This window comes from Nothoprocta perdicaria, unplaced genomic scaffold, assembly GCF_003342845.1.
Source record: "Nothoprocta perdicaria isolate Ctin4 unplaced genomic scaffold, notPer1 scaffold_54, whole genome shotgun sequence".
NCBI classification, from domain to species: domain Eukaryota; kingdom Metazoa; phylum Chordata; class Aves; order Tinamiformes; family Tinamidae; genus Nothoprocta; species Nothoprocta perdicaria.
In genome coordinates, this window is record NW_020455799.1 from 3,535,770 (window position 1) to 3,556,260 (window position 20,491).

Below are 20,491 nucleotides of genomic sequence, written 5' to 3' on the forward strand. Positions count from 1 at the left end.
TATTGCCTGTTGGAAATCTGCGGTCAGCCGTCCAGGAGAGCTCAGCAGTGAAAGGGAATTGCCCTGGTGCAGAGAACAGGCTTCACCTGTAAGTCACCACAAACTCCCAGTGCGCAGCTAGGCTTGTGCAGAGGCTGGCAGAAAAAGACCTACCCAGGGAAAGCACCGTCCCAGGACATAGCTGGATAGGAGACTGTGCTGATTCATTGTAAGGAGCAGTTCAGAAAACTGTGCCTTGCCCAAAGGAGGAGGTTGATCCCCAGATCATACAGGGCCCCAGGACTCCTGGAACTTGTCCCCTGCAAGGAACTGAAACTGGAGTTCTGGGTCTGGCTTATCCTGCTGTGGCAGAGCCTCCTCCCTCCCTCCCGCCAGCCCCACTGTGTTTTGTGGAAGGCATGTGTAGGATTGGGCTTGCCTCTAGACTGCCTACTGGTTCCAGTCATGCTGGAACTACAGGGACAGCGCGGAGCAAGACGTGTCTCCAGCTGCCACCCTCGCTCAGCAGGGCTCCTATACCACAGCGAGCGGTCATCTCTCTAAGAGCAACTGGACCACCAGTCAGCCATAGTGCAAGGACCTCAGAGTATAAGTTTACCAGTGTATGGAGCAATATGCCAGATGCTCAACTATGGCCATTCAGAGTGGTTTTTTTGTTTTATGTTTTTTTAATTAGACAGAAAAGCCTTGATTTGTCAAGTGAAGGCTTTAAGTATCTCTTGAAGCTTGACTTTATAAATTAATATAGGCTTAGCATTCAGATGGTCCTATATAGATGAGTGGTTGGTGTTTTTGCTTACGGCCTCTTAGTTGGGTGAAACTTATTCCATGGGAACCTTCCAGCCCTGTGGAAAATATAAAGTCATATTTATTGAAAATCACCTCATATAGGAGTTGGGTTGCTGTGCAAGTGCCTGGATTCCTAATGAGTTTTGAAGAATTTTTCGTGCTGCCTCATTTGCAGGTTATGTGTTGATCAGGAAAGACTCTAAACCTTCCACTAAATTGCCCCTTTAAGTGAACACAGTGTTATAAATTACGTGATTTCTATGGTGGAATTATTCTTTGGGGGTTGTCTTGAATTTTTAATCCAAATACAGAGCCACATGTTTTGGAGAAACAGGAACCTTTATTTTTTTCCATAGAAGTCAGACTCAAAGTAGCCAAAGTGAAGTGAGAAAGGCTGTTGTAGGTACCTGTTTCAGCAGCAGCTTTGCATTGCTGTAGCTAATGGGCACTAATCTCATCCTGGGTGTATTAAAAGCTGGCTCTTCGATAAAAGTAGGGCGGCCGTCTTGATTCCTGCGGTCCAGTTCTGGTGCCAGCACTCGAAGCTGTGGAGCTAGGGATCTAGAAAGTACTTTCTATCATGAGGGCCTGAATTAAATCTCTCAAGCATTTCTCAATAAACAAAGCACTGCATCTCCATGCCTGCTTATACACTGATAATGGAAAACTGTTCAGATATCTTTTTCACATAGTGAAAAAAGATCTTAAAAAAAAAAAAAAAAAAAAAGAGACCAAATTTAGCTGGACATTAGTCTGGAGCCTGTTGCTAAGGAATCAATTAAACGGTGGAAAAGCTTTTGCTGGCAGATGGCAGCTACATCATTTGTCTTAATCATTAAGACGTCCTTTCATCTAGGGCTTGTGGTATGTTCTCAGCTGGAGAAGTGGGGAGCTGGGGACCCAATGTAGGGGGCTTGGGAGGCGCTCGTAATCCTTGTGGTCTCCATTAAACCAGTGGTGCTCCGTGCTCAGGCTTTGGAATTCAGCCTGACTTCCCCATGCACAATGTAACTAGGGTTCCTGGAAGCGGAGTCGGTCTCCTGGAGCTGGGAAGAGCCTGTTGGTGACGACCTGCACGCACGTCAGGAAACGTCAGGTTCCGATGTCCAGCCGAGCTCTTGCTTGAGGCCACGTGAGTCCTCGAGAAAAGGGTGAGGCTGGGAATTCCCTGTCAGATTCTGCTGTCCTCTGGAGTGGAATTTCCTACAATGATCATCCCTGTTTCCCAAGCGATTCTGTGCAGTCGTGGGCATCACAGATGGTGCTGGTATCTTGGACGTTCCTGTCTCTTGGATATGTGCCCATTTCACCTGCGGATTGAGAATGCCTTCACTTAGCTAAAATGTTCATGCTTGATCGTGGATAAACCTGTATCCTGCTCTTAAACACTGAGAAACTGTAGAGGAAATGCACAAATGTAGAAACAAGTCTGATGCTTCATATACACACATAAGAACTTTTTTATTATTTCTCTACTAATGCCACTATTTTATTAAAACCCATCTAAAATATTTTTGAAGGAATTAAGATTTGAGTGAATTTTACTGCATCCCTAAAATCTCTTTTACTTTGGATTTAATACTATAGTCCAGAAGATATTCATAAATCATTATTGAAAGTACAGTAGTATACAGAGTGCTGCAGTGAAGACTATTCAAAAGGGAGTGTTTCACAAGACTTTTGGGGCAGTTTCTGGATACTTACGTAGCAAAATTGCAGGGAAAGGGTGGGAAAAGGTGTGGGTTTTTGTTGGGGGGGGTGTGTGTGTGTGTGTGTGTGTTTTTCAATACAATCAGTAAGATGTTATCAACCTGTAGGTTTTGTGACAAGATTGCATTTTATTTAAAGACAAAAATGTCATTCTCAGCTTGCATTTGTGTGTCATAACTGTTAATAGTTCCTTTGCTAGGAACCTGTGGAGAGCTAAGGTGCATATATTAGATCTCTCATTCTGATCTGGGAGTTAGGTGTATGTGAAATACCAATAAGAGGATGTAGCGGTAATCTTTAGGCTAGCAAAATTCCCTTTGACTTTTAAGCTAGAATTGCTTGATTGGGCCTGAAGGATTAGTATAATGCCTGGAACGACTAATGGGAAATAACTAATCCTTTGGGGGATACCAAAAGGTATCTTTTTTTTTTTTTTTTTTTTTTTTCCTCCTCTGAATTACAAGAATTCTGAAGGGAAAATAACCTAAAGTCCAGGTGATTTTTTTTATTTGTTTTGCTTACTTGTGCTTATTAGGCAAACCTCTCCTGCTGTGGAAATCTACTTAAGCAGTAGTCTTGCAACTTAGCAGCTTCTTAAAGGCATGTGATTATACATTTTGAAATGAAAATTCACGTGTCTGTATGTATATGCATATGTATGTATAGGTACACACACGCATATTGCCCATTGGAACTGACAAACGTTTAAGTCATATAACCTTATATGACTTCTGTAAGCCTGGAAGCCTGTTTTATACTCTTCATGTAATAATAACTTCATGTAATTCAGACCAACTGTACTGATAGTTGTTCCCTTCTTGTTGTGGAAGCCTAAATTTTTAAAGCTCTCTGATGAGCACAGAGCAAACCTAGTGCAAAATGCCCTCATCCAGACTTTTACTGCAAAGCAGAAGTGTTTTCTGCTTATTCTTCATCTGGAATTTCTGATCTAGTTATAAGCAGCTCCTCCACAAATCTTTTTTTACCATTTCTTAAGCCTGCTGGAGCAGGGAGCTGTGTTCTTTTTATTTATTTGCTTTTTGAATGCCCGGCGCTAAGTGCTCTCCATCACAGAAAGCAGCGTACAGAGCAGTCAAGTACTTCATATACCACTAAGCAAAACAGATGTCTGTTCTTTTCTGAAGTTGCTCTGGCTGAACCTGAGAACTTGCAGGGAGTGGGTGAAATAAACTGGACAGTTTATGAGCCGCTGGCTTTGATGGTGTCTCAGATTTATTTCGTAGAAATGTCTTGTGTTTTGAGATTTCCTATAACTCGGTATGGAAAAAAATCTCACCTTCAGAGTAGCTGTATCTTGTGGTCTGTTGTCTTTCTGCTGGCCTGCAGTGCTTGGTCTCCTTGGTCAGCATGTTTGCAGACGTGCCCCTTGCCGTTGTTTGGCAGCACCTCCTCAAGACACTCGGTTCCTTTTACAGAGACGCAGGTGTAACCGTGTAGCTGCATTAGCCAGAAGAAGAGGAAAAAGTACAGAAAATGTAAAACACAAAGCAAGCCAAAAAGGTGCGTGGGGGAGGACATGGAGAGGCAGGAGCCAGGAGCTCTGCCAGCTTCCAGAGCGCTCCTGGCTTCGGGAAGGCCCAGGGCCGGGTCGTGCTTTGGGCTTGGCTGCTGCAGGGCACCATCCAGAGCGGCTGGGGCTGCCCTCACTAGCACTAGGAAGACAAAATTAAGACTTTTGTGGACTAGATGATTTAAAAATCATTTGCTCGGCAGCTCAGGTATGTGACTTGCTGACAATTCATTTATACGTCTCTTCCCTGCTCCCTAGAAATAATTAATTTTGAATGAGCCCTGTCCCTAAATTAACTGGCGGCTGTGCTTAACACACAGCTTCTAGCTACAGCGCAGAAGCAAACAGTGAAGAGCAATTGAATTAGAGGAGACTGATGGGGATAGATATGAGCAGAAGGGCTGGGCATTGCTGGAGATGATGGCATAGATCTTCAGATACAGTTTCATGCTTTGCTTGAGCCACTCTGCGTTGTGGCTGAGAGGGGCTCCCTCGGGGCCTGTTCCTGCCTCAGTCCTTGCTGGGATGAGCAGTTTGTCCAGTTAAAGCTGCCGTGTTCAGGTCAGCAGGTTGGTCCTGGCTGCCCGTGCAGCCCTCAGAGCCAGCCCAGGAAAGGTGCTGTGGAAGAAACAGGATGTGTCCTCGGAGCGAGCAGCTTGGCCTGGCCCACGCCAAACGCTTCTGTATTTAACCCAATCTGCAGCGCGTCGTCTACTAGAGACACCCGAACTGGGGCGTCTTGTCGCGTGAGTATTTTGAGAGGACAAGAAATTCCTTTGCTGCAGCGGCTGCCATCCAGCTCTGCGGCCTTCCCATCTGCTGTGAGCCGGCAGCCGCGAGGGACGGAGCAGGAGAGACGGAGCAGGAGGGACGGAGGGACCTGGGGGAGCCCAGGGTGGGACGGAGCCCGAGCCAGGGGTCGGCTCCTGCTCTGCAGCACGAGCTGGGGGGTGCGTCCTGCTGCCTATAGGCAGTATAGGCACAGTATGGGCAGTATAGGCACAGTATGGGCAGTTATAGGCAGCTGTGGGCGCTGCCTGGCACGTGCAACATCTCCCGAATCCTAAATGGGGCAGGTGCTAAGGTTCTGATTCTGCATTACTTCTGGTTACATTGATGCTGTTCCTACATGAACGCTTCTTGAATTTCAACTAAAAATAGGTTTTTATCGCTTTAAATCCACTGGGTTTCTCATATTCCTGTTTGGAGGAAGCAGTCGGTGTGCAAATGGCAATGTTCACACTAAAGCAATATCTAGTTAATAAGAAGGAAAACCATCGTGGATCATGGCCTGTCATAGCTAGTTGCCCAGCTCAAGAAATAAATAGAAAACTCCAGGGGTTGTAAATAATCTATGATAATATATACATATATATATATATATATATATATTGTTCTTTGACCTTTTCTGAAGGTGTTTGCTTTCAGTTGTTTCATGAGGGAGGACAAATGCTATTTTAATTATGCTAAGTAATATAATTCATTCAGTGAAGCCACTCTGGCACATGGTTTTCTTGAGCAGTGTGAATTGATCTTTATATATGATATATGTATTCTGATATCGTTTGTTTTCACTGCCCCTCTTGCTAATAATGGTTTGATGTGTATTTTCATCCTGTAAATAAAACCATGTGTTGGTTTTCCCACTTTCAAAAACTAGAATATTGAACTTATTCCAAATACTGCATTGTTCACAGAGTTTCAGAGATTTGCAAATTTTAGGGAAGCGCAACGTACTCTACTGTTGTTGCGAGGTGGAGATGTTCTTTTCTTTCGGGACAGGAAAATGAGGTTCCAACCCATGACAACTAATTGCATTGCAATTCCCGTTTTACACTGCTGTTTCCACACAGACCGGTTCCTGCAAATACATGCCCAAAGTTGGTGAAATAACAAAAACAATGCAAAGAATTTACAAAAACAATGCAAAACTTACATGCTTTTGAGAGAGGCTATTTTTAAATACAGTACATTATATATATTTATATACTATTTTTATGAAATCATTTCTCAGCTAAAACTAGTGCTGCAGACCAGAGACTCAAGTCCTGAGCTCCATCCTTTCATGCTGTGAGTGCACTAAACGGTGGATGGCAGTGTCGATGATTCACTGAAAACATTTAGGCGCTGACAACATTTATGCACATATGTAAGCACTACCTCGCCAGAAAGCAGCTTACCGAGGCGAATAAGGTGCCTTCAAACGTGTTTGCAGCGAAGCCCGCGCTGCAGAATGAGCAGGGCGAGCATTTTGGGGTAGTACAGGACAGATGGGAGAGCTCTCGTGACGTCCTTGCTGTGCCGCTCGGGCTCTGTGCTTTTTTGGACGGTCCTCTTGCTGTGTTAAATGGCTGTTTAAGGGCTAATGATCTACTGCCTTATCTCAGCCGCAGTTTACCTATGGGGTGCAATGCATCTTTGCGGATGCGGGAGTTCTCTCCCGTGTCCTGATCCATCTTATCCTTGTCTCTGGCAGGAGAGAGGGTGTTCCATGGGCCAAAGGCCCAGAGCTGCTGGAAGCCCGGAGCATGCTTCCCGCTGCAGCCTTTAGACGATTCCAGCCCCCCAGAGCCACTTTCCGAGGCAGTCCAGGGAGAGGTTGGCCCTGGTGGTCTCAAACACTCTGCTACACAATCTGAATAGATGTTTAAAAAGCCACTTTTAATCTCCTGGGCTTTCCCATTTAGACGCTTCTCTGCAGCCCTGAAGGCCAGAAGCTATTTGCATAATCTTGCATCTTTTTATTTTTAGCATTTGACTTCAGGAAATGTGGCTTAAAAAAAAAAAAAATCACCGAGTACCAACTGTACAGTAAAATCTGTCTCTCTGAGAGTGTTGTGTCAATTCCATTAGCTTTGATCTTGCCTTCAGTGCGGAGTCTTCCTGGGCTGTGTCTGACGTATTTGGCCATCTGAGGAGTAAAGGAATAGCTGAATGTCAAAAGAAGCGGTAGAAATAAAGTGTCTCCCACACCTACCTGTAGAGAAGGAAGGTCTTTGGGAAGAAAACTTGTTTTAGATTTGCAAATTGTCAAAAGGGGTGAGATCAGATATAAGTTAGCAATTTAGACAAGTATCATCATAATTATCCCGTTTTTCCTCATGTCCACCTTTTGGAAAGGTGGAGCCTCCTCTGATCCTGGTTCACCTTACCTCTATCTGCTCCTGGGAACAACTACAGCTAATAGCTACGTGCTCCCTAATCTGGAGTTCTTAAATGTTGAGATTATATAAAATCAGTCATTTTCCCTTTTCCTTCAGAAAAGACTTTGTCCAGTTTTTCTAAAGCTGCGGAACCAGGGTTGGTCATAGCAGTTAACCTGGTTGAGCACTGGTTCATTTATACCAGTTTCTAGTAATGAGAAACTGAAGGCTGGAATGGCACAAGGAGGAAGGTAGAAAGGAGCTGGTCCAAGCGGAGAGCAGCAGTTCAGATGCACGGAGGGGTACACAGCTGGCTGGATGCTGATGGCAGACTTGACAGTCCAGAGGAAAGGGGTGGGAGCCAAATTTCACAGTAGGATGTGGAGGGAAGTTGCCTTGAGTGCAGGACAGATCCTGTTGTCAGGGGCTGGTTAATCAGGTCCTGTCCTGATCCCCAGATCCTGGGCTTCTGTTGCCTTGCAATGCAGAAGCAGGGCACGTAATCCATGCTCAGCAGAGGGGTCAAGACTATGACTCATTTGTGCCACTCTAAAATATTAAAACTGCCAGGCCACTTCAATTACAGCCTTGGCAAGACATACAAACCCGATACAGTGAAATACCGGTGTTACTGAGGCAATACTTGATTGCAAAGAATGCTTGAACAATGATTAATAATTGTGTTTTTTTAATTGTTTTTGTTTTGACTATCTAGGAATAGTCATTTCCTCTTTTAAAATACGTTGGAGATGCATGAAAACCTTGCACCTTTTCTTTAAGGCCTTAAATCTCAGAAATAATTTTGTGTGTGCAAGCAGCTGCTACTCTGATGGATGGGGTTATGTAAGAGATGAAAGAAGAAATGCACAGACTTGTATTTCTGTAATATCAAAGATTAGAGATGATTTTCAAAATAGAATTTGAAAAGGATCTTTAGATAGCTGAGTATCTGAGTAGAGAGAATTAGTTGTTAACTAATTTTAATAAATACATTTTAATAAATACACTTAAATAGCAGATTTTTTTAAATAATGAGACTCTCATCTCGGTTGACATCAAGTAGACATTAAAATCATTTTTAAGACTAATGCTACAAAAATTGGAACCAGTAGCAAAATCAAAATTGTTGATCAAGTTCCATGCTTTTGCCCTTAGAAACAGATAGATTTTATAAATACAAAGCAAACATGAGGCTGATGACAGAATACATTTAATGTGGCTTGCAAAGACCATTAACTGTATTAGGAAGACTCTAGGATGTCCTTTAGCAATAGAGACTAATTTGGAGAAACAGGGGAAAAAATTAACATTATTATTATCATTAACATTAGCATTTCTGAACTGTTAAAACTGGCATCATATTTACAAGCATCCTTTTCAGTGCACCTGGTGGTGGGGATATCTGGCATTTCCAGGAGCCTACTTTTTTTGTTGAATGACTGATCCCACAACGTTGTGTTACAAGTTCAAAATTTGATCCCTGCATTTATGTAGGCAGCTCTGTTGATCTATGTTTGCCCACAGCAAATTTGACAAGGGATAGATTTAGTCCAGACCTGAGCATATGCAAATGTGTATAGGTGAGGAACAGATGCAAATGTGTGTGTAAGTGAGACTATAGAGTGGACTGAGGAAATCTGACTGCCCTGGCTCTTGTTTCCCCACATAATGAAGTGAAATCACTAACTGATTGGGATCAGATTATGTAAAAGTCCTCTACTGGCTTATATTTAATGCTTAGGTTAGCATGAGCTCTTCTTTTTAATCAGCAACTCATACTGTTTACCTTGCATGGTGGAAACATAGAAATAATTGTTGTCCTGACCTTTGTAAAAACCTTAGAAGATTTTTATAATCGTTCAACTGAAATTAAATATGAAGCAGATCAACTGCTGCAGGCTTGGTAGGATCACAGCAACACAGCGCACAGGAAGAAGAGGGCTGTGATAATACTTATATAATGAAGACTTTCTAGATAAATAGAATATATTTAGGTTTCCTATGATATTTAACACTTTAGCATCTGAGCAGAATATTAATTCATTGCATTTTGTAAATATGTTGCATTTGTCCTCAGTTTTAAAGAGAGCAATCTTTAAAACATGAAGTTTGGCAGCCGCTGATCTCTGGACTGCAGCGCTGCAGGATTCATGTTGGAAGCGAATGCTTTTACCTTTTTGTTTTTATCACGAAGTCAAGAAGTGGTGCCTCCTAAGCACTTTGGTAAATACTGGTGCAAAATGACTGCTTCTGGGAATGTTATTAGTGATTTGCAAATCTTCCTGACTTATGGAATGGTTTGGGCTTTTTCAGGTATGTTGTACAGTAATTTGACCAATCTTACATAAACATATTATTATCTTTTTTCCTTCAGATCTATTGCATTCATCCCTGATAACATTTCATAATATCTGTTCAGTTTTCTACTCTAACATTTATACTCACCTCCTCAGGCCATACTCTATAGCTTCTAGCAGGTCACTCTGCAACACTGTTTGCACACAGTCATTCTAAACAAATAGTGATTCTTTCAGTGGTTCCCTTAAATTATCTTTTAAAAAGCTGTGAAATTTGAGACTTCATAAGGGAGATGGAAGAGCAGAGCTATGGAACAGCATGAGGAGGAAGAGAAACACGATAGCAGGGATCTCCCTTGCTACTTTAAAGGGAACTTGAGCCTCCGTCACAGAGTCACAGACTGGTTGAGGTTGGAAGGGACCTCTAGAGATCATCCAGTCCAACCCCCTGCTCCAGCAGGGACACCCAGAGCACGGGGCACAGGGTGGCATCCAGGTTGGATTTGGAAGACCTCCAGAGAAGGAGACTCCACAGCCTCCCTGGGCAGCCTGTGCCAGGGCTCTCTCACCCCCACAGGCAAGGAATCCTTCCTCCTGTTCCTCCTGTTGCTGCTGCTCCCTCCCCTGCTCACTTTTCAGTAGGAAATCTGAGTGGCCACGGGCAAGTGTGGAGGTCGTCGGGAGCCCAGGGAGCAGCAAAGGGGACGTAACCGCCTCCTCACGCGGACCGCGGGCCTGGGCCGCGCTCCGGGCTGCACACCCCTCAACAGCCTCGCCTGCCCCATGAGCGCGGCCTGGGGGCCTCCGTGGCCTCACCTGCTGGTCTCTCCCACACCATATTCCTCGTCCCTCCTTAGGGAAGCTGTGCTGGATATCTAAGGCACGTAGCAGCTTCCACGCGGAGCAGGGCGTGCAGGCCGGGCGGGCGTCACCGGGAGCGGAGCCTCCATGTGCCAGGCTGCTGTCCCCTCCATTGCCTGCCTGGAGCAAGCCCCGGCTGACGTGGGACTGCAGCCTGTGGGTCCTGCTCCTGCTGCTCCCGGCCTTCCAGAGAACAGCAGCTCCCAGCCAGGCACAGCTGGAGCATCCTGAGGGGTCCCCTCTCCAAGAGAGGGCCGTAGCTGCCTTAGCTCCTCGCTGGCTCCTCTCTCAACCGCTCATCTCCCACCACGCAGAGTTAGGCTGGGTTTAAAGAGCCACCCTGCAGGGTGTCCTACTTCTTTGCCATTCAGGCTTGAGAAGTCTTATTAGCAAGCCGTAGCAAATCCAATGCAATTTGCTCTTCAACCGCTAAATTTTATTTTTGCGTTTATCTTCAGTGGCTTTGCTTTAATAAGGACTAAATCCAGGGATCACCGGTTATCCACAGGGGAAAGGGGATTGCAGGTTAGTGTCTGGGGGCAAGAATTTCCTGGAAAGCATAAGGGCAGAGAAAGCAAAGCTGAATAGTAGATTAAACCCTCAAGCCCAAGCCTGCTCTGCCTACCTGTTCCTCCTTTTAGTATGTTAATTCTTTATTGCAATTTGCCACTCAAGACACGTTTTCAGACGAGATGTCTTTATTCTTTTTTTTTTTTTATTCCTCCTACATTCTTGCTGACTGGAGCTTGCTGCTTCTTTCTTAAAGTCCATGACCTAAAAGGTTTGATGGGTTAATATGTCCTCTTTGGACAGATTCTGCCACTTAGAAGTGTTATCAGAAAGCCACGCAATTAAATCGTGACCTCAATTAAGCCGGTACGAAGTTCTCCCGGTGCGGTGTGATCAGCAGTTATGGTTCTGCAATGTGGAGCTTGCAGCGACGTAGCGTTGCACCGCTCGGCATTAACGCAAGGCACGTTTTGTCTGATAGTACTCACAAATCTCGAAGCATTAGCCTGTTTCCTGTTGCCCTCCCCTGCAAAATCTAATTATAGTGGCTCACGCTGCAGTTTGTCAGGCTTGACAATTATTAGTAGAAGCAAGTGAAAATACTTGAGTTATACCCATAAACAGGCTTCTCGCCATCTCACAGCTTGATTTGATTATATTTTTCCCTCTCCAAGATGGGGATGCATCCCTATCTGAACTCCCTTGTGAGTATCCTGGGGTGAGTGTGCTGCAGACACTGTGTCCAACTCGATGGAGGTCCCAGACCAGGTCTCTTCTGCCTGCCCCATCTTTGAGCTCTCTTTACCCTTAAGCTTCCCCTTGAAATATCAAAAGATGAAACTGGAGCCTTAGTAAAACTGGTGAATTTGAGATAGTGCGAGAGAGTAGCAATAAAATGTAGATAGGTGACACTGACCAGAGCATGGGCAAAGCAGCATAATGGACAAGGATGTAGATGTGTCCAGGGAAGCTCAGTGAAACTGGAGGTCTGAAGAACTGAGAGCAGTGTGTTCACATATGGGAAGAATGAGTATCTCTTTGGCAAATGTTTGAAAGGGTTTTTTATTTTCCCACTCGTCACTTCTGCATAGTAAAGGTAGCCTTTTATTTTGATTTTTTTGTTAGTTCTGTTCTGTAATCAGTTTTCTTCCTAAAGATTCGGGTGTGTAGATAATAGATCTAAGCAAGAGTGGCATTACTGCTATGCTTCGTTCATTCTGAAATCTTGTGTTTGTTTCCCATGGCCTTTTTGTTGTGAGGCTTAGGCTGATGAGATCAAGCTCTGTAGTCCCTCGTGGCCTGGCTGGATTCATCCATGCCATTAGGGCTGCTTTTCTTAGCCACATTTAACAATGGTATAATGGCTTTTATAACATTTTATTAAGTTGAAATATATCAATAGGACTGAGGATAAACAATTGTGGTATTTTAGGAAAAACAATTTCCAGCAGATATGGCATATGCCAACCTGCTTTTGGGCAGGACTTGACTAGGTAACATGAAAAGATGAAATCTTTGCTATTTGTCTATTATGAACATGCATTTATTCTGTGGCACAGACCTGGGGAAACCGCTCCTGGAGGTTTGCACTAAGTATATCAAAGCCTGCCTTTTATCAGTCTAGATTAAAATGGTTCTGCAACTGGTGGTGACTGTTGCTTGAGTCTTCTCTGCTGCTGGCTTATCTAAGTTGGCATAAATTGCCTTAGCTGGGATTTAATGTGAGCCATATGCAAAAGAGCCTCTTACTGACGCCACTGAGGTGACACAACTTCTTCCCTTTGTCTCCCTCCAATCCACATTGAGTTTCTCCCTGACCTAGTACCATAAACTTGGTGTGAAAGTGCAGCTAAGATGCATACGGATTTTCTGGAATTAAACCTTCTTCTACAGCTTTTACCCCAAGGAAAAAAGCAGGGGACCTCTTAATGCCTAACTAATAGCGTTATCTAACTTAATTACTGATTAACCAATGCCAACAGCAGCTTTAAGTGAACTTTTCCCAAGGAAATGATCAATTGCTGTTAACAGACAACAATATTCTACCAAATGGGCAGAGAGTAAGCAACACTGTTTTTCCATCATTAAGCAATGTGGTGGCAAAAGTTCAGAGGACGTGGGTGAACGTAGCTTCAATCCAAATCACCATGAGACTTCTTTTGTGTTTCCCAGTGCTGGCTCATTTCTTCAGCGAGCATCAGCTTGTGCAAAACCTGCATTACGAGCTGGCAGCATGGCTGTGTTGGTCACTACCTTCCTTTGGTAACCAGGCTGAACAGGCTCTGAGGAAGCTGGGCCAAAGGGGTGCGCAGAACTTGTGGCATCTAAGGCAAGGGCTCCCCACTAAATGTATTTAATTGGGAATGGGAAAAAAAGAGACTTTCTAGAGACTTGCTAAGTGCCGTCGGTAGAGGCATTTATTCTAAAGCACCTACTTCCCAGAAATGCTCAGTGGACCTTGGATCAGACCTGATTAGTTTGGCCCCTGTTCATCAGTCAGCACAGCCTGGATGGGTCTTTGCACTTTGAACAGAGTTGTTGGAAGTTGCTGGAATTCAGCACACAGACGAATCTTCTCCCGCTGCCAAGGTGGCTGCCTCTGTTACATTGAACTCTCTGTTCTCATTTTCAACTTGGAAAAAAAAAATCTGAAACGTCAATATTAATTTTAGGTTGTAATGGTACATAACCCAACAAGCGTAAGAAGGGTACATGAGAAATATCCTTTTTATAACAAGCGTGTTCTTTAGGAGGTTAAGTGTAGGAATCATCTTTCCTAATAACAGCAGTAAGTATTTATTTAGCACTCTTGTATTTGAAGTTTGATCTACAAACATTGACTAGATGGTGATAAGTGTTTACCAAAAGAAAAAAAATCAATTTGGTAAATGTTAGCTTGAAATGAACTTGGAATACATGAGTTGGCTTGAAGAAAATAGGGGCTTCATCTGATGATTGACCTCATGGCATGTGATTTTTATGATCAGAACCATGCTGTGAAATGGATAATTTTCCAGTGGAGATAGAGAGAAACGTTAGAGATTAATCCAGTGTAAAGTCCCCATTTTTCACTACCTTTATTTTTAAAATGGCTAATCACAAAGCAGTAGGATAATAAGTAGTACATTTTAGGAGTTCCATATGCCTAAAGACAGGCTGGTGTCAACTTCCTATCTGTACTGTGCTTGCATAAGCAAAATTGTGAGCTTATAAAAGAATCCTGCAAAGTGCAAGTTTACATATAATCAGTATACCATAATTGCCTCAAGTGATGTGATTCTGTAGATATAATTGAACTAAACAATTTTTGTCATGGATACAAGATTTCATAATCAAACTAACGCAGAGGTTAAAGATCCAACAAACGGAGTGCAACTTGAGCTGCTTTCTTCCCAAAACAAGCACAAAAGCTCTCAACTTCCCTTGGTGACAGCAGTGTCAATAGGAGAGGAGCTCGTGAGTGTAACTGAGAGCAGAACCCAGCGCTGGGGCTCTGCTGCAGCGGCCCCGTTGACGGAGGAGCTCGGCAGGCTGCACACACTGCTCGTGGTGACGAAGCAAAGCGCAGCTCGCCGGCCAGCTGCTTGCAGCGCGGTGCATCCATCTTCCATAAGCATCTCTGCCAGAGTCCTCACTTCAGCTTTAATGAGAAACTGAACGCCTCAAAACATCTGAATTATTCAACTTGCACTTAGAAGTGCCGGCCTGTGAAAAGTTGGGATTGTGTGAAATGGCTTTTTGACAGCACAAGCAGCAGGTTTCTGCTTGGGTGTATCTGGACTACTGCAATGTAAAGAGTTGCATTGAAATGGGAATTTGGTTAAAACAAACCAAAAGTCACATACCTGAGAATCAAAGCATTGTCTCCATATGGTTAATACCAAGTTCTTGTTCACCTTATGCCGTTATAAAAATTATAACTTAGAGAATGATAAAGTTGTGCATCTTTAAGAAGACTGAAAGACCAAAACATCTTTTGATATTTCAGTATTCAAAACTTAATTTTTTTTTTTTCCTCTTTACAAGAGAAAAACTCTCTTTTTCAAAGATGATGTTAGTCTGGACAACTGTGCAACTTGCTACAAGTAATCTTATCAGATATGCATATAAGTTACAGAACATGGAGTTGCCTAAGTGAATTTATTCCTGATATACTAGAGCAAAAATAAGCAAAAAGCTTCTGAAGCTGATATATATATGTACTGTGTAAAGCAGGTTGAGGTAGAAAATTGAAGAGGAGCTTTATTGCAAAGGCTTACGGGCTCCTCCCAAGGGGAAATTTTGAAATTTGTGTGCATCTGATAAAAGGTAAGAGAGAAGAGTCACATCTGCCTCACCTTCTGCTAGTCTTAATTAATTGGCAGACGGTGGAAATGTCACGGATTCTGTTTTTTCACCTCTCTTACAAATGGTCAGGGCACGAACAACGATGGATGTGCTGCTGTGATCCAGATTCAACTTTCCTTGGCAGTGTGTGTGTTTTATCCTGCTATACTGTAGAAACAATGAGTACATTCACATGTGAATCTTTCAAAAAATTTTGCAAGATCAGGGGAGCCTTGGTTGAAATGTTGCGTGGCTGGAGGTCCCTCTCTGTAGCTGATTCTTGGAGTCTCTTTAAATATTTTCTAGTGAAAAGTAATACGGATAATACTTACTAGGATTTTTTTTTTGTGCTACAAACAAATTTGTCCAAAAATAATTAAAAAATGAAATTTGACAGAACATAATTGAGCAGCTTTACATTTTACAGCATAATTTCTACCTGAAAAAGTTTATGATCTATCACTTTTTTGTATGCGAGCATACAACAAATCTATTTTAATACTGGCTTGGCCTCAGGAAACTATTGGAAAACACATGATAAATAAGAATTAACTATCAAATGAGACAGAAATACATTCTCACAGAGAGTGCCCCGCTGTGGTGTGATTAATAGAACACCATTTGATGTTTCAATGCCACGTTGGCAGGTTAAACTGCAGCAGCAATCCAACAGATCCGTTCGATCTGAAGTGCAGAATAGGGAGAGCGAAGCCTACATGGTCCTGAGATTTGTTGGCAATGTAAGAAAGATGCCTTTTACTCTAGGACTTACAAGACAGAATGATGGGACTGTACCCAGAGCCAGAATTAAATGTGAATGGTCTTCTCTTTTCCCCTGCTGTACACTTGATAATTTGACAGCTGATAATATAGGGCAGTTGTGTCTTCTGTGTAATGTGGTTTCTAGGCTGTTGTCCTGTTTGCTGTCCCCAGAAGCTGGGTATAGCATCTTACTTTTGGCTTTATTTTAGACATAACTAAGTATTAAACTTCGGTGGAATGTGAAAGGACATTTCCTCACCAGACCTAGAAGTTATTCTTCTATCCATACCTAACAACATCAAATTCTATAAAGTAGAATTACAGGTGCAACACTGTCAGTTATAAACTGTTTACTTGGTTTTATTTAGGCTTCCAAAACTTTGGAATAAAATACTTTGGAATAACTCTATGAGTTATGGAAAGATCAGACTTGCCATATTGTTGTGAACTCCTAATTTAAAAAGACAGATTTGGGGTTAAGCACCATGACTTCTTCTTCAACCCTATTTAATTTATTCAGAAGAAATACCTTCTCTTTGTTTAGTCTTTGTTATACTAGCAATAACTTTTGTTTCTTTGGCCAGTTGTATGTTTATACAGATAGTTTGTTTTAAACCAGGAAATCTTCTTTGCCACCTAATGCCAGGAAAAGAAGCACCCCCAACAACTCAAAGCCTTAAATTGGCACCTTGCAGTCTTGGAACTTGCGCTGTCTGTCAACTCAAGATCACAGAGGAAAAACAATCCCAAAAACATGCATTTCTCATGGGCTTGAAGTTTTGGGCTACACTTGTGACATATTTTCTCTGAGGCCGGTAATATTTTTTAGTGCAAAAAGCCTAGGTTCTTATCCAAGAACATAAAATACGAGAGAAACCAGCAAGCAAAAATGATGACACCACAGGATAGAGCTGCCTGCTCTATGCAGATCTCGGTGAGGGATGATGCCACATGGAGGGTCCAGAAAGGTGGCTCCGTGCCAGGTAAGTTAGGGCATCTTTACTGGACATGACCATGAACCAAGCGTTAAAGTCAATGCAACAATTTGCTTCATTTCAGTGGCTGCTTTGTGATACCCTGAAGTGTCCTTTGGGGAACAGAGAAGATGACCTTTCAGTTAAAGATGTTTCTACTTGCAAATAGATTGATAGCATTTACTTCTTGGGGCGGGGGGAAAGAAAAAAAAAATAAAGAAAAAAAAGTAAATGAACAAGAAAAATGCTTGTTCTTTGAATATTGTGTATGATAAATGTCATAGTATAAGAGTCTTTGAAAGCATTCCTGTGTCTAAAGGATGATGTCAAGCAGAGCTTTCAGGGGGAGTGGTCTGCCATTCAATGATAAGAGAAAAGCAGTAAGGACACAAGATCAGGGGAATTTAGCAAGCCTCTTTCTTCCTTTCCTCCTGAGATGTACAGTTGGTGGAGATGGATAACTGAAAACATTATGCTCTAAAGTCAAGAATTTACTTAGAGGAAAAGAGGTGGGTTTACCTCTGCTGTAGAGGATAAAAGGGAAGCTAGTTGGAGTATCTTAGTGAAGGATTAACTACTACTGTCATGAAAATGAATAAAATGCTTGATATTCTGAGGACAGTAATGCCCAAATCCTCCAAACCCATAATATTTTACATTCTCAGTTTCATGAGTAAGTGGCTGAGAAGGCAGCAGATTTCTTTCTCTCTTTTTAATGGACCACGAATTTGTCTTTTTTTTTCTTCACAGTTCCTTCCTTTCTTTTTCTTCATAGCATCCTATGAAAAACACAGTTGCAATTATTTATTTCGATGTTTATTTAAACTGATATTTTTCCAAATCCAAACTGCCTAATTGAATTGAGCTGCTCTCAGGAATTATCCTTCCCTGAGTAATATGCCCTACCTCACGCTACGTGCCTTCCAGCAGCCGGCACGCTGCACATGCTCCTGTTCCTGCAGCTCCCTGCGGCAGCGTTGCCCGCTCTCCTCTTTCCTCTCATGCTGTTTTCTATAAAATTCGATGTCATTTTCCAAGTAGTAACTCGGTCTTTCTTAGAAGCTGGATTCTGCTCGGTGGATTCAGATGCTGTTTTCTTGTCTTTGCTCTATGACTTTGCGATTTTTTAAAGGTAATTTTGGTTTTAGTGCTTCCAGCAAACAAGTACATCCTCCCACCTCCCCCTCTTTTCTTTTTCTCTTCTCCGTCAGACCGTACAGTATTTGTGACTTCAAATTGCTCTAAGAAAAGCAAATCAGGTCAACTGCCCGAATGTGGGCAAGATAAACAACCAGCTTTTTGTTCACAGTCTTTGACCCAGACAGAGGTTCAAAAGCAATCCCTAACTTACCATTCCTGAATTCCAGAAACAAGTCTCTTGGCTGGTTTGGTATTTATGGCCTTGGAGCTGGATTTCATTATGGAAATCCATGCCTCTCACTTGTGGATGGCTTGATCATCTGCACTGCCCTCTGTCCTTGCAGCGGGGCTTGCAGGCAGCTCTGCTGCTCCTGCGAAGGCCACGTGCCAAGAGCCACCACTGAGCAGTGGTTGGGAGAACTCAGGCCTTCAGTGACTAATAACTTCAAGCGGACTCAAACAAAACGATAATGTTGCCTTCTTCACATAGAAAATGACTTAAATCTTGCAGCCAAATACAAGGATTAAATCCAGTCTGTGTGAACCGAGATACTTCCAGATCACGCAGGTCATTTGCAATAACTTTATATACAGTAACTTTTTAAAAATAACTATACACATATAACAGATTTTTTAATTATTTATTTGATACTTTATAATAACCCCCACTTTGGTAAGAACATATTTTCCCTATTTTTGTTTATAGGCATTAACAAGTTCAACCTTCTTTTTATGTGCTTCTGGATTGTGGGCCTTTTTGGGAGGCAGGATGGAAGAGAACTCCAATATTTAATTATCTGCTCCAGCAATCCTTGACATCAGTTAATCCCCTCATAGTCCTGATGTTAGTATCTCTCTCTAGCAGCTAATAAGCACATTTAAAACCTATTTTTACAATGATCGGTAGTGACATCACTGTCAATATTGTCCGCAAGCTTGGAAAAGACACAGTTATAGGGAGATGCTCAGTCAAAAAAATGTTAACTTTAGAGAAATAGTTTAAAAGGCCATAAATCAAGAGTTGCTTTATACAACTTTTTTTTGTTTTGCCTTTATAATTACAAAAATGACAGACTGTGTTACGAAAGCTCACAATTTCTTGGAGCTTTCTGCTTCTAGAAATCAGAACAAAAAAATACATACTGTGAAACTGCTGAGCTCCTGCATTAATAGCTATTGCCTCAATGAAAAAGTCCCTTGTTATTTGCAGTAATAGCAAGATATGTATGTGTGTGTGTTCCTGTACAGCAGGAACTACATTCCGAGCTGCAGCTGGAATGACGGACAGCGGGCTTCCCAAGATCTGGTGCCTGTGCGTGCTCCCTAGGACACAGGTTGTCCCTATGAGGGCCAGGAAATGAGGAATAGGGCTGGGTCCCTGCTATGAGCTCATTCAGCAACATGTTTAACCACAACTTCCCAGGCTTCAGGGCAGTCACCCCGGCAAAGAATGCCGTGTCTGGCTGCCTCCCTGTGTGCGAGTCTTTTCTGTGGTATAAATGACCTAACTCATTAGTCACCTAACAATTTCTGCAGACACCCTCCTTCGGATGCATCGTATCTGAGGACATTATTCCAAGTATAGCGCAGTGTGAGTACAATTATTAATAGCCTCTAAATTAATAAAAAAATAAGTCACAATCCATGCTTTTCATCTTAGAATAACGTCTTCTTTTTGCTGTTGAGATCTGAAAATGAAAATGTTAACATTTTTTTTTCCCCTAACAGTTGTCCTTTCTCTTCCTGAGGATTTGGGTGAGAATTAGTTGAAGTGGCTGCTGTGAGTTGTTCACATACGCTGGGCAAAAACCAAACTAGTCTCACTGGAGCTGGTAACAGCTCAGGACAGCTACAGCCGGCTCTATAATGATCACTGAGTGCAACTGTTAGATTTAACCCAGTAATAAAAATAACACAGAGAAACACCCAGAGTTGGAAACACTTATGCAAGACTTGCCCTCTTTTATCAAGAAGGTCAGCATTTTTGGTCTTGTTTTGCTCAGACGGAACACGGTGACATTATTTGGTTGTTGGTGTTTCTAGAACGAAGCCCATGTGCAACAGCAGCTCTGCTTCCCGGAGGGGAGGTCTGGGCTGAGGTCTGCTCCTTGCACAGGGCTCCCTGAACGCTCACGATGGAGAAGCAGGACGCGTGTGCTGCGCAGGGCACGGGCTCTGTGTGAGAGCAACCTTGCAGGCACAACATGGCTTGGAAACTTCCCTTTCCAGCACAAAAGACCCGCTCGCTTTGTGCGCGTCTCCTCCTCGGGGTGCGTTTGGGTTTCCCCACGAGCTGCCCTTCCGCACGGAGCCAAACCGAGTCAGAACCGGAGCTCTGCTCTGCTGGCGAGCGCCGCAAGCGGAGCACGAGGCCTCGGGCCCGCGCGGGCCCTGGGGAGGACGGGCAGCACTGGGCTCGGCGGCGCGCGCGGAGCCGCCGCGGGCCCC